Here is a 12,244-nt window from a genome sequence, read left to right as displayed (position 1 = left end):
TAGTAAGTAAAAGTGTGAACCCTGCCTAGCTACAAATACCGGTTCCATTATTAATTAAATGTATGACATTAGGCAAGTGACTTATCTACTCTGTGCATCATCCATTTTTTCATCTGTAGAACAGTGATGAGAATAGAACATTCCTCAAGGGATTTGATTAAAGTAATGCAGTTGTATTAATGCTTGGAATGTAAAATGTACCTAAGAAATGTTCACTATTATAAACTGGACTTGATATAAAATTATTGTAAAAACCTTTATGTTTACCTTGTTCAAGACACATTTGAGTTAAAGCAGCATTTCTCGAAATGTGGTTTGCAAACTCTTGGGGATGTCCTGAGACCTTTTCAGAGGATCTGCAAGGTCAGAACTATTTTCATAACAATATTCTAATATTATGCACCTTTTTCATTCTCATTCTCTCACAGATTGCAGCAGAGTTCTCCAGAGACTACATGACATGTGATGATGTAATCATTCTAATGGAATTTACATTTGTGTAGAATTTTCTAAGTTAGTAGGTTTAAAGTATAAGTGTACATTTTTGGAGATTAACGCAGTTTGTTCTCAGAACTCTATTATTTTTCCTAACTATCAATATACTTGTTATAATGTTTGTAATTTCATTATTGTCTAATAATTTATTATTTTGAAATCTTGAAGTTTTTCTTGGTCTTAAATGTAAACACAAGAAGTAATTCCACTTTGCTAAATTTTTTATATAAACTTATTATTTTAGATTTTAATATTTATTCTAATTTAAGACCAAGTCTATTGATTTTTTCATATATATACATATATATATATTTTGAAATGGAATCTCGCTCTGTCAGTCAGGCTGGAGTACAGTGGTACGAACTTGGCTCACTGCAACCTCTGCCTCCCAGGTTCAAACAGTTCTCCTGCCCTCCAAAGTAGCTGGGATTACAGGCACCCACCACCATGCCTGGCTAATTTTTGTATTTTTCATAGAGATGCGGTTTCACCATGTTTGACCAGGCTGGTCTCGAACTCCTGACCTCAGGTGATCTGCCCACCTTGGCCTCCCAAAGTGCTGGGATTACAAGTGTAAGCCACGGTGCCCGGCCTGATTTTCTTCTTATATTTAAGGCTGGATTCTTGGCTTAAAAAGAGGAAACTAGAACACTTTTTCAATCCACGGCTGCACTATCTAGGACTGCCATTGTGAGCTTATAGCTATCCAATACTTAAAACTTCCTGATGAGATCAGTGGTGATAGTCATGAAGGCTAACTTTTGACACTGTATAATGAAGTGTGTCACCATTTGGAAAATGTGTAAATTTCAATGGACTAATATTTTCCAAATGACTGTGATCCTACATATAAGCTGATGAACAAAATCATGTATGAGTAAAGGATCCATTCCCAAGCATTCTTCAGGATCTTTCTCTTATAATCACATTACCTAATCTTCCCTTAGAATCTTTCATCAACTAATCTGATTATTTATTCACTCATTCATTCATTCACATATGCCAAAAATATTTATTAGGTACCTATTACTACATTCTAAAGGATGAGATTTCAGGGATTAAAAACAAAAACAAAGAAATAAAAACAATCCAGTCCTAGTTCCTTAAGGAACGTTTTGAGTAAGGGTTGGGGCGGACAGACTTAGACCACACAAACTCAGTTCAGTGTGATGTCATGACAGGTTGTGATGGGGACATGAAGAATCGGCATGTGCCCCTGTACAGTACATTGGTAAACATGTTCCTGAAAAAGTGACACTTAAGGTGAGCTTTGTAGAATAAATAGGAAATAGCAAGGCAGAGACAACAAAATAAGGCATTGCAGGAGCAGAAAAATAAATGCAAAAGACAAAGACTTGAAAACAAAAAAAGGTTGGGAATTAATTGCAGCTAAGACAACATGACCATAACACACTACTCAAGGAAGAGAATGATCAAGAATAAAGCTGCAGTCAGGCAGTAAAATACAGCTGTCAGATTACCCACTTAAGTGATAAACACTGCATGACTCCTACACCACTTAAAATGAGTTTTAACACATGCTCTGCAGCAAAAATTCTTGAGACTTACAATCACTGGCCAATTAGTATTTATCAAGGACAGTGAATGTAAATAGAAACATAGCCAAATACCTTTTCACTGTGTACAAAATAGACGGTGACAACATGCAACTACTAATTTCCAGGACGCGCTGAAACAGATCCAATGTTAAGATAAAAATAAACTAAAATGATTTTCCTCTGGTTTGATTTAGGTAGATAATCAAGGCCATAACATGCCGATGTGGAAAAATGTCCCAACCATCCCCAGGAATGAAGAAAACTAATAGGCAACAAAATCGTTAAAAAAAAAACCCCAGCTCTTCTTAGGACATTCTTTGCTTTCTTTTGGTCTTCTTCTTTCTATTTAAGCCCTGTATTGTTGCCCAATACACCCTATTTAGGTCTCATTTTCTTATCTATGTCCCACATACTGAGCCTTTCAGTTTCCTTTTTCTCTTTACTTTAAAAAGCTACGTCCAAGTGTCATGCTCTTGATTGAAGGCAGAAAGACAACATAATAAAAGTAACCACTGCTATTGGGCAACCTCTTCATTGTGCTGCTCTTCATGGTAAAACAGGCATCTTATTGACTCCAGGAGACACTCCAAAAGATTGCATCAACCCAAAGGAGATTTAGGCCTTAGGACAGGACCAAGTGGGAGAGCAATTTTTGTGGAAGGTGGCCTGGCGATATTCCTCATATACAACTTTCTTGCTCTCAGCCAAGCCAGCAGGCAAGCCATAAAGCCATAGGTGGTAACCAGTCTAGTTTAAGATAAATTCTCACAGCTTCAAAGAGGAGGAGAGAGAGAAGAGAAGAAAAGCAGTGACTTTAATTAGGATAATTTGTTCTCCAAAGTATAAACTCTTATCAGGGCATAACACAGCTCTCCTACATACCACTGCTGGATTTTTGTTAGCATAAGATGAAACAACAAGGGCTTATGAATTATTCTAAGCCAGTGACACAGAAAAGAAGCAGAAATACATGCTGCGGTGTATTAAATTGTTATTTGGGATAGAGCTGGACAAAGAGGAATATGACTTACAATTAGTGACTACAAATATTTTAAAACATTAAAAGAAATAGAATTTTCCCCCAAGATGTTTGTTTTCGCTGGGAAGCCTGCCTTTTGCTAATCACATATACAAATGTATAGTGCTAATCTAATATATGAATATCTTGCTTTACAACTCATGTACTGACAATTTTATTGCATTTACCCAAATTTTCTTCAATGCTACATTTGTAACTCTCTAAATACTTCATATATAGTGCTAAAGATCTTGATATAACTTTATGCTCACAAATACACAATTTAAAAGTTTATGTTATACTATGGAATACTGAAACTCCTTGTCAGTTATTTTATTAACTTAATAATGTAATAAAAACCACATATCATTTAACTGCTTATAATGAGCATATTTGAAGCTGCAAAGTGATATTGCAAATGGAGAAAAATAAGCAGCTAAAAATTCCTGTGCATATACTGTCACGCGCCAAATAACAATGTTTCTGTCAGCTATGGACCACATACACAATCACGTTCCCATATGTTTATAATGGGGCTGAAAAATTCCCATTCCTTAGTGACTGATAGCCATTGTAATGTCATAGCACAATGCATAACTGAAATGCTTGTGGAGATGTTCGTGCAGGCAAACCTACTGTGCTGCCAGTCATATAAAAAGCATAGTACATACAATTACCTACGGTATATAAAACTCGATAGTGATAATAAAGTACTATATTATTGGTTTATGTATTTACTATATTATGCCTTTTATTGTTATTTTAGAGGGTACCAGTTTTACTTATAAAAATAAGTTAACCGTAAAACAGCCTCAGGCAGTTTCATCAGAAGGTATTCCAGAAGAAGGCATTGTAATCATAGGCGAGGACTGTTCCATGCTTGTTATTGTCCCTGAAGATCTTCCAGTGAGAAATGTGGCAGTGGAAGACAGTGAAACTGAAGATCCTGACCTTGTGTAAGTCCATGCTAAGGTGTGTGTTTTTGTCTTTATTTTTAATAAAAAAGCTTAAGATGTAAAAAGAAATAAATTTTAAAAATAGAAAAAATCTGTTAGAATAAGCATATGAAGAACGAAGATCCTGGACTTGTAATCTAACCCTTCTTTATTTTAAACATTTTTTTGTTTTTACAAGTATTCTCCACATAACTTCACTGTTCCAAGTAGGCTCATCATAGCACATGTTTTCTTTGTTTGTTTCTTTCTTTCTTTCTTTTTTTTTTTTAGATGGAGTCTCGCTCTGTCGCCCAGGCTGGAGTGCAGTGGCGCAATCTTGGCTCACTGCAAACTCCACCTCCTGGGTTCAAGCAATTCTCTGCGTCAGCCTCCCGAATAGCTGGGATTACAGGCACCCACCACCATGCCCGGCTAATTTTTTGTATTTTTAGTAGAGACGGAGTTTCACTGTCTTGGCCAGGCTGGTCTTGAACTCCTGACCTTGTGATCCACCCGCCTCGGCCTCCCAAAGTGCTGGGATTACAGGCGTGAGCCACCACGCCCGGCCATAGCACACGTTTTCACTGAGTGCTTATGAGCCATTGAGCACTTGTATTAGATGACTGTGTATAAAATGGGGAACTAAACAGAAATGGTACCTCTCTCCGCAAGTATCAGTATAATAGTAAAAATTCAGCAAGTAATTATTCATATCATAATAATTCTACAGAGGAAGCACAATGTGTTACAGGAAAACATAATAAGGCATGCAATTTAGGCTTGGAAGTTCAGGGAAAGGTTTTAAGAAGCAGAGCTTAGTTTGAGATCTACAAGATGTGTAGGTGTGGGCCCCACAAAGATTGCACAAGGGGAAACGAAAAGCTAGAAATGGAAAAGTGGTGTTCTCCACAAATAAATACTTCAAAGCTATGGCCTGGGAAGGCTCAGCATTACCCATTCCGCCATACACAGGGTACACACACACACATCAAACACACACACGCACACCCACACACACATCTGATCCCTGCAGTGAATCCTTTCCTTTCCTCTGTCTAGAATACTCTTCCTACTGTTTGCCACATTTAAATCCTACAGGTCCTATGATGTCCAACATCCTGATCTTGTTTTAAAACCTCAGCTAAGTCTTAGATTTCCTCCGGAAAGCCTTACTCAATATTTCCATCATGCCGAACTCTCTTCCTTCTCCTAACTTCTTTAAAACTTATTAAAACTATTCTACAAATATTATGCTCATTGTTAAGTGCTGACATGTATAATTCTGAGACTATTTCTTGGTTTTGTTCATGCAGACTCTAAATTCCTTCAAGTCAAGGAGTGTGTGTCATAAACTTTGCTTTGTATCTTCCTCAGTGACAAGCATAATCCATAATAAACTTTATTGAGAGAAGTACAAAATAGTGGCTGAGTCTCTAAGAAGAGTGTTATAAAATATAAGACATAAAATAAGTTGAAGCTTATAAAAAAAAGAAAAAAATGTCCTTTTAATTCTTGCTATGATTGCCAGATAAAGTGGTGATAATGGCATTTTTACTAGATATAGGAAGAGCGCACTGGATAAAGATATTCAAATCACAGTACATGAACAAACAGGCAGAACTACTCTGCTCTTGTTTTGTTTCATATCCATTCCTTAAGAAAATAATACCCATACTTATAAAAGTAGAACAAAACTAAAAATAACAAATTTAAGGTCCAGCATGTAGAATGATAGCAAATATTCTAAATGAGTTGAAATCCATTAATTTGGAGAAATTACACTACAAAATATTGAAAGCATGTGTGGATAAAATAAAGGAATTGTTAAAGTCATCTTTAAAAATATTGTGATGAAGAGAAGTGTTGACAGAGTCCAACCATTGCCTCAATTTTCAAAATTGGGAAGGTGGATTCCATCAGCTATAATTTAGAGAGCTGGACATTAATTGCAGGTACTATTCCAAAGAGATGATTAAAAACATGGCATGCAAGCATTCAAAATGTGAAGTGCTGTTATCTACAAGCTAAGGAGAGGTCACAGGAACCTATCCTTATCAACTAACCTAGTTATCTCCTTTTGTTTTTAATAGCATTTACTTGACATCCATTCTGCAGAAAGTGGAGACTCATTTCAGGGAGGAATTTGACCAAGTCTGTCTCAGTATACTCTCTTAAGTCACACAAAGGAATGTCAACTTCAAAGAGAGTTATTTGACTATATAACTGATTGAACAGCCTTATAAAGAGGAATAATTTACGGACTAATGTAAAGCAAGAGTCTAACGTAAAGGACGGTGTCTAGGAATATGCCAAAGGTAGTTCCAGTTCAGCACTGTAGATAGTTACTTGGATGAAGATGTTAATTATATCCTGATCAAATCTGTTAATTCCTCTAAATTGGTGAAAATGGCTAATCTGTATCAAGGACTCAGAATCCAAGATGACCTTGACTTTCTGGAACAACAGGCTAACTAAAGGTAATGATTAAATTTAATTGCAGTAAGTATTTGTAAAAGTCCCAAATCAAGTGGCCAAACATAAAATTCGATGGGGAAAATAAGTGTATTTGCAGAAGAATGTGCAAAAAAGATACATAATTAAACAGTGTTGTATGAGTGCAAAAAAAAGGGGGGGGGAAGAGTAGAATAGATTTCAGGTTGATTTACTACATGATATCCAGAGAAGATAAATATATCAGAGGACAGTCCTCTATGTTAAACTCTGGGGATCACACTTTAATAGAAACAGAAGTGCATCCAAAAGAGAAAAGCCCTGGTAACAATGAGACTCAACCCATGGTAAATAAGCACGGGTTGAAGAAACTGAATATTATCTTAGACACTATTAAGAGTTGTTAGATGTAAAAGCATTTTCTATAAATACTCTAAGAGGTAAAAATTAAAGATATAAATATTATAGAGACAAATTCGATAGTTGAATATAAGAAAAGAGTTCTTATGCTCACAGCTGTTCAAAGAAATGCTTACTGTATTCAAGATGAGTGTTGACAAATAATTTGCCCAAACTGACCTTAACATCCTCTGTGAATTAAAAAGTATGGTCCTCTGCTAAGAATGAAGAGTCTGGAGATAATCTGGGCAGACTAGAAAACCTGGAAAAATCCAGAATATGCACCATGGAGAATTTGATATGACATTAACTAAAAAAGAATAAAATAGCTGCACAGCACTGTTAAGTATCCTCCAAGCTGACATTGGAGTGAAGCAATTGGTAGTTGGCTACAAGATACAGTTATGTCTCTTTGTCCAGCTAAATCAACAGCAAGGAAGGTAAAGCAAACATTAAAAGTGAAGCTGACATTGGGAAGGCAGGTTCTGGTAGGTCTAGTGGCAAGAGATTTAAGGGTTGGAGCAGAGTTAAAATTGTTGGTGAAATAAATAACAGTTTACAAGCAATTCTGAAGAGGCCACAAACTATATGACGGAAGAGCACACAAGGGTCTCTGTCACCAAGACCATAGCTCCATGTGGTAGCATCAAAGCATAAACAAGCCTTAATTCAAGAATAACAATGACAACAATGTTAAGCTCTTTAGACACCTACTATGCACCAAGCACTATGGATCCAACATTGGATACCGTGAAGGAGATTTGAGTTTAATGGGAGATGCGGACATTTAAACAGGTACTTTCAATGTCACGTGACATAGCAAAAGGTGATAAATAGATAGGCTGGACCTAGAAAAAAAGGTCAGGATTAAGAAATGGGTCTGCCCCATTTGCTTCCCCCCTAAGAAGGTGTTCACTCTCAAAGCCATTGTCTCGTGTCGACTTCCTGCTAATTCTTAGTATGGTGAGATAGATGACTTGGTATGTGAGTTAATTAATTTGACTTGGCCTCAATTTTTAAAATGGAGGATTTGTTTTAATGAAATATTGTTTAATGGCCAGAAAGCATACCAGAAGTTAGAAACTACAGGCTGTGAGGCACATTCTTGTGGCAAGGAAGAGCCTGCTCCAGAGTCTCTCAAGTTTTAAGATGTAGCCATTCTCTCCTACTGTGGGCTGAGAGGGAAGCCCACTCTACAGCTCTTCTTTCACCCCTCCAAAATAACTCTGTTCATCCTCTGTAAGCCTTCGAGGCTATAGGAAGATGAAGCCTATTGGCATGAACCCAGGGAAGAAGAAAAATTACATATATAATAGGTAAGACATTTCAAAATGTTCTGAAAGAAAATAAAAGAAGCAGATATGATTCAGGATAGCCAGGAAATTACTTCACCCAAAGTAAATCAACTAGTAACTAAACATTGACAAAAGCTCTTCTTATATCAAGTCAAGATGTAGACACCCAAGACAAACTATTGCAGAATGAATGTAGATGGTCAAGAGACAAAAATATTTTTAATTATTAATACTTTGGGGAAAAATTTGTTTTTACAAATGTGCAGAAAAGTAATAAATAGAAATGTTTAAGAAAAGTGGCTTGGGTAAATATTTTTAATTAACCAGTATAAAAATAGTGCCTTCAAAATGGAATATTCTCACAAATAAAAGCCAAGCAACTTCTTAGTGAATCTGACAGAAAAAGTCATTCTGAGTAACAGCTTCCTCCAAAAATTTTTCCCATTAATGCACATACTTTTTGGCTTGTATTACTGAAATGTTGCTTTACCTTTCCATTTCCCCTTACTTGTAGAGATTCATTCTGATGGCTAATTTGATGTTTATTTAGTTCTGAAAAAAGGTTAATTAGAAATTATGGGGGTACAGATCATGTTATTTTAAACTAACCTGTAAAGAAAGAAATATTATCCTCAGTCCATACTCATTAGTTGCTAGCAAATGTAAATGCAGGATTTAATTTCCCTTGTATAGTTTCTGAAAAAATTCAAAGTTATGCAATATCAATGTGTCAATAAAAGTGATGTTAGATAAACATTTAATTTTTTTCAATTTCATTTGAAAAATATAACAAAATTCTTAAAATTCGGTCACAAAATATTTTACTGATGTATTTGTAATAGATATACTTTAATTTTAATATTATCACTTGTTTGTAGTGAAATATTAAAATAGCTTTTCAAAATGTCTTAAGAAAGATCCCTTAATAAGACATAATTATAAGAGTTGTAAGTACTAAGCATTGTGAAGTTTTTCACACTTTTGTTCTTGGTATTGCCATAAATAAATAAAATTATTTTATATTTCCTTCCTCATTCTCCGAATGACAGAAAACTATTTTAATCATGTTATTTAATACCTGAATATCTAGAAGCAAGACCTTTAAGGGGCTATTTATATTTCATACACTATGAGACACTATACCAAGCATAAGTACTTTATATTTTGATTGGATTTCAAAGACAAAAATATAATTTTTATTTTCTGTCATATAATAGAAAGAGATCTTACAATATAAAGTATAAATATACCTTATAAACATAAATATAAGGTACCCATCTATTAATTACAAATTTCTACTAAATACATTCACAGACCTGTTTCCTAATACATTAAAATACATACATCTGGTCGATTTTATGTGAAATATTTAACTACTGTAACACCATTTAATTGTTCTAGAATTTTCCTTCTAGCCTATGTCTGCAGGCTGTATGTAGAGAGCCTGTTGTTTTGATAAGAAAAAGTGTGGCTTACGTGTTTTTACCCCGTGGTCCTTAATTTTCTATTAGGACACAGGTCCATTTTGGATATTTGACTATGTACTATCTCCCTTAAAATGCAGCCACTCTAATGTTTAAATACAATTTTAGGGACTTCACGGCCCCTTGAAGAAGATCACGGACCCAGTTGTTTAATGGCTGAACAAAGCACAGAATGCATAGACAACTTCCACTGAAGGAATAATAAAGCTTATATGTATAACTTTCAGACCAATCAAGTGTTGCTTATTTTGGTTACATCGTCGTTGCTATCATAACGAGTTGACTTTTCACCACTGTACATAATAGGGTACCTGAAATGATCACTCTTAAGGAAAAAATATGTATAGCAATTTTAGGAAAAGCAACAGACCACTTCTACACTCTGAACCAAGATAAAAAAAAATTATATCAAGTGCTTCTACGCTTACCCATATGTAACAGGAAAGTTTGACGTTCGTACAAAGACAGTTCTAGTAAGTGGTAGAGATGTATGAAATCTAATCAATTCATTAAATAGGCATTTAGTGAAATTACCATAGGAGAACTGATCCTAAAACATCACTATTGATATGTTATAAATGAAGTTCAAATGAAAGAAAAAAAAATCTGTCCTATTTAAAACTCAGCACTGTTTCCATAGGTTCCAAATCAAGATGCCTTCAACCAGTCATCGTTAAGTGAGCCATACAATCTTCTGGCTTACTTCAGAAGATGTAAACTGTTTATCGAGTGCAAAATGAAAGAATAACCATGTGAAAATCAGTGAGCAGAGAAAGACGCACGAAATCCATAGCCTGAAATCACATGACCACATTGCAACGCAGCCCCTCACACCATTGTCACTGTTAGGCAGCTCAGGCGACAGGGTGCAGACAGGCGCGGAGACCGTGGTGGCCCCCTGCTCACGCTTTCTCCAAGAGCCACAGTCCTAACGAAAACAGAAATGGGACTGCTAAGCAGTAAATCATTTGTCTCTCTCGCACACACGCGCACACCTCGTGGAGCCGCTGTGCAGTTAGCCGGCTGCCTTCTCTGGGCAGCCCAGCGATCGCAGCTTTTGCTGTGGAGGAGGACGCGCCTCTTACCCACGCCGCAGCCGGCCGGGTGAAGTTGCCCTGAAGCCCGCCGCCGCCTCCAGCCCTGCTGCCTCCGGGGTCCAGGCATCCCCCAGCTGCGCCCGCTCGCTTGCCTGCCGGCGCGCTGGAGGCCGCAGCGCTGCACGCGGCTGATGGGCTCTGGGGCCCAGGCGCCCTGGCCGTGGGAGACCAGCGGCCCCGGCGCGCCCCGCGCGTTCTCACGGCCCGGCCCCGCGAGCTCAGCAGCCGGCGCGGCGCTGCTCGGCGCCCACCCCCGTCAGTGCTCCTCCCTCGGGCGCCGCGGGTCCCCCGGGCCCTGGGCCGGCCCCTCGGGCGTCCTCTCCTTTCTTCTCGCTCCTCCCCAGCGTGGGAACCCGGCGCTGGCTTCCCAGGGCTGGGCAACTGGGAGCGTACCGAAGGTTTCTCAGGAGAGGAAGGAGACCCAGCCCAAGCCGGGGTCCCGGAAGAGGGACCGCCTGTCTGAAGAGCCCCGACCCGCGTGGGGATGCAGCGACCACTTACTTGGTGGCTTCGCACACCTCGGGGCTGTGCTTCCGGATCTCTAGCAGCTCCAGGGCGCGCCTCGCAAATCCGCACTGCGAAGGGAGAAAGAGAGCAGGCGTCAGGGGTGGCAGGCGGTGAGCGGGAGAGGGGACCCTGCAGTGGCACCTGTCGGTCCCCGCGCGAGTGCACCCTGGGCACACGTGGCAGCGGCAGTTACGCTTGGGTCGCTCGTGTCTACCTGTTCAACAGGCTAGGCGGGACGCGGCGTGCCTCGGAAACTGTATCGCCCGCGTGGCTCCCAGACAGTCCTCCTTGCCTTTGTCTCTCTGTGTCTGTGTCTTCCTCTTTGATCACCCCAAAGGAACCCTTGCAGTTCCTTTCCATAAGGCATTCGATTTTTTCAGACCTCTGCCCGCCTCCTCCCCTTCTCTGCACCGAAAGACTGAAAAAGAAAGTAGCAGCCAAAACGCACCATGGTGAGATCACGCAGGGCTGGGGGTCTCTAAGCTCCTCCAGGCGCTCCCTCCCCCACAGGTGTCCTCCGCCTGGGTCTGTTCCAGGCTGCTCGCTGCTCTAGCGCAGGAAAAGTGTAGGAAAACTCTGCACTGAAACCTGCTTCTGGAAAACTGACTCTGAGCTGAGTCCCACCCACTAGGCTCAGACTAGGGCAGGGGAACTGAGTCCTGGTCTCTGCAGCCGCCCAGTCGCCATACCAGAAGTCACTGTGTGGAGACAGAGACCTAGGGGCAGGGGACAAAAAAAAAAAAAAAAAAAAGAAAAAAATTGGAGGGGACTCCAGGCAAATTTGGCCCACTTAAAAAGAAAAACAAAAACATGTCTTCTCCACTATGCACTGGTCTGGAAAAACTGTAGTTTTCCACAGTTAAAAACTCCAACATTTCTGCTGGGGAAGTTGACATCTGCGCTGATGACTCTCTTGTCCTGGTTTTCAGATTTGAGCCAATCTACTCATTTGCAGATGCGGTTTTATGGTTACAGAGATTTTACATCTTTTCAGTAAGGTCTGG

The 12,244-nt window shown here is 39.0% G+C and overlaps 1 protein-coding gene across 6 annotated transcripts in view; it reads right to left on the bottom strand.

The window, feature by feature from the left end:
• GUCY1A1 (guanylate cyclase 1 soluble subunit alpha 1) overlaps positions 1–11,308 on the bottom strand; it is a 65,069-nt gene extending 53,761 nt beyond the window's left edge. For 3 of the 6 annotated variants that reach the window (XM_004040540.5, XM_019025840.4, XM_063705619.1), the window contains exon 1: positions 11,235–11,308. The gene's annotated coding sequence lies outside the window, so the exon portion shown is untranslated. Of the gene's footprint in view, positions 1–10,631; positions 10,923–11,234 lie in introns of those variants that run through there. The other 3 variants (XM_019025837.4, XM_004040543.5, XM_019025838.4) reach the window with 3 other exon arrangements.
• Between the last annotated feature and the right edge of the window lie 936 nt (positions 11,309–12,244).

Source organism: Gorilla gorilla, chromosome 3 (assembly GCF_029281585.2).
Source record: "Gorilla gorilla gorilla isolate KB3781 chromosome 3, NHGRI_mGorGor1-v2.1_pri, whole genome shotgun sequence".
Classification (NCBI taxonomy): Eukaryota; Metazoa; Chordata; class Mammalia; order Primates; family Hominidae; genus Gorilla; species Gorilla gorilla.
Note: the sequence above shows the minus strand (reverse complement) of the source record. Positions and strands in the feature narration are given on the sequence as shown.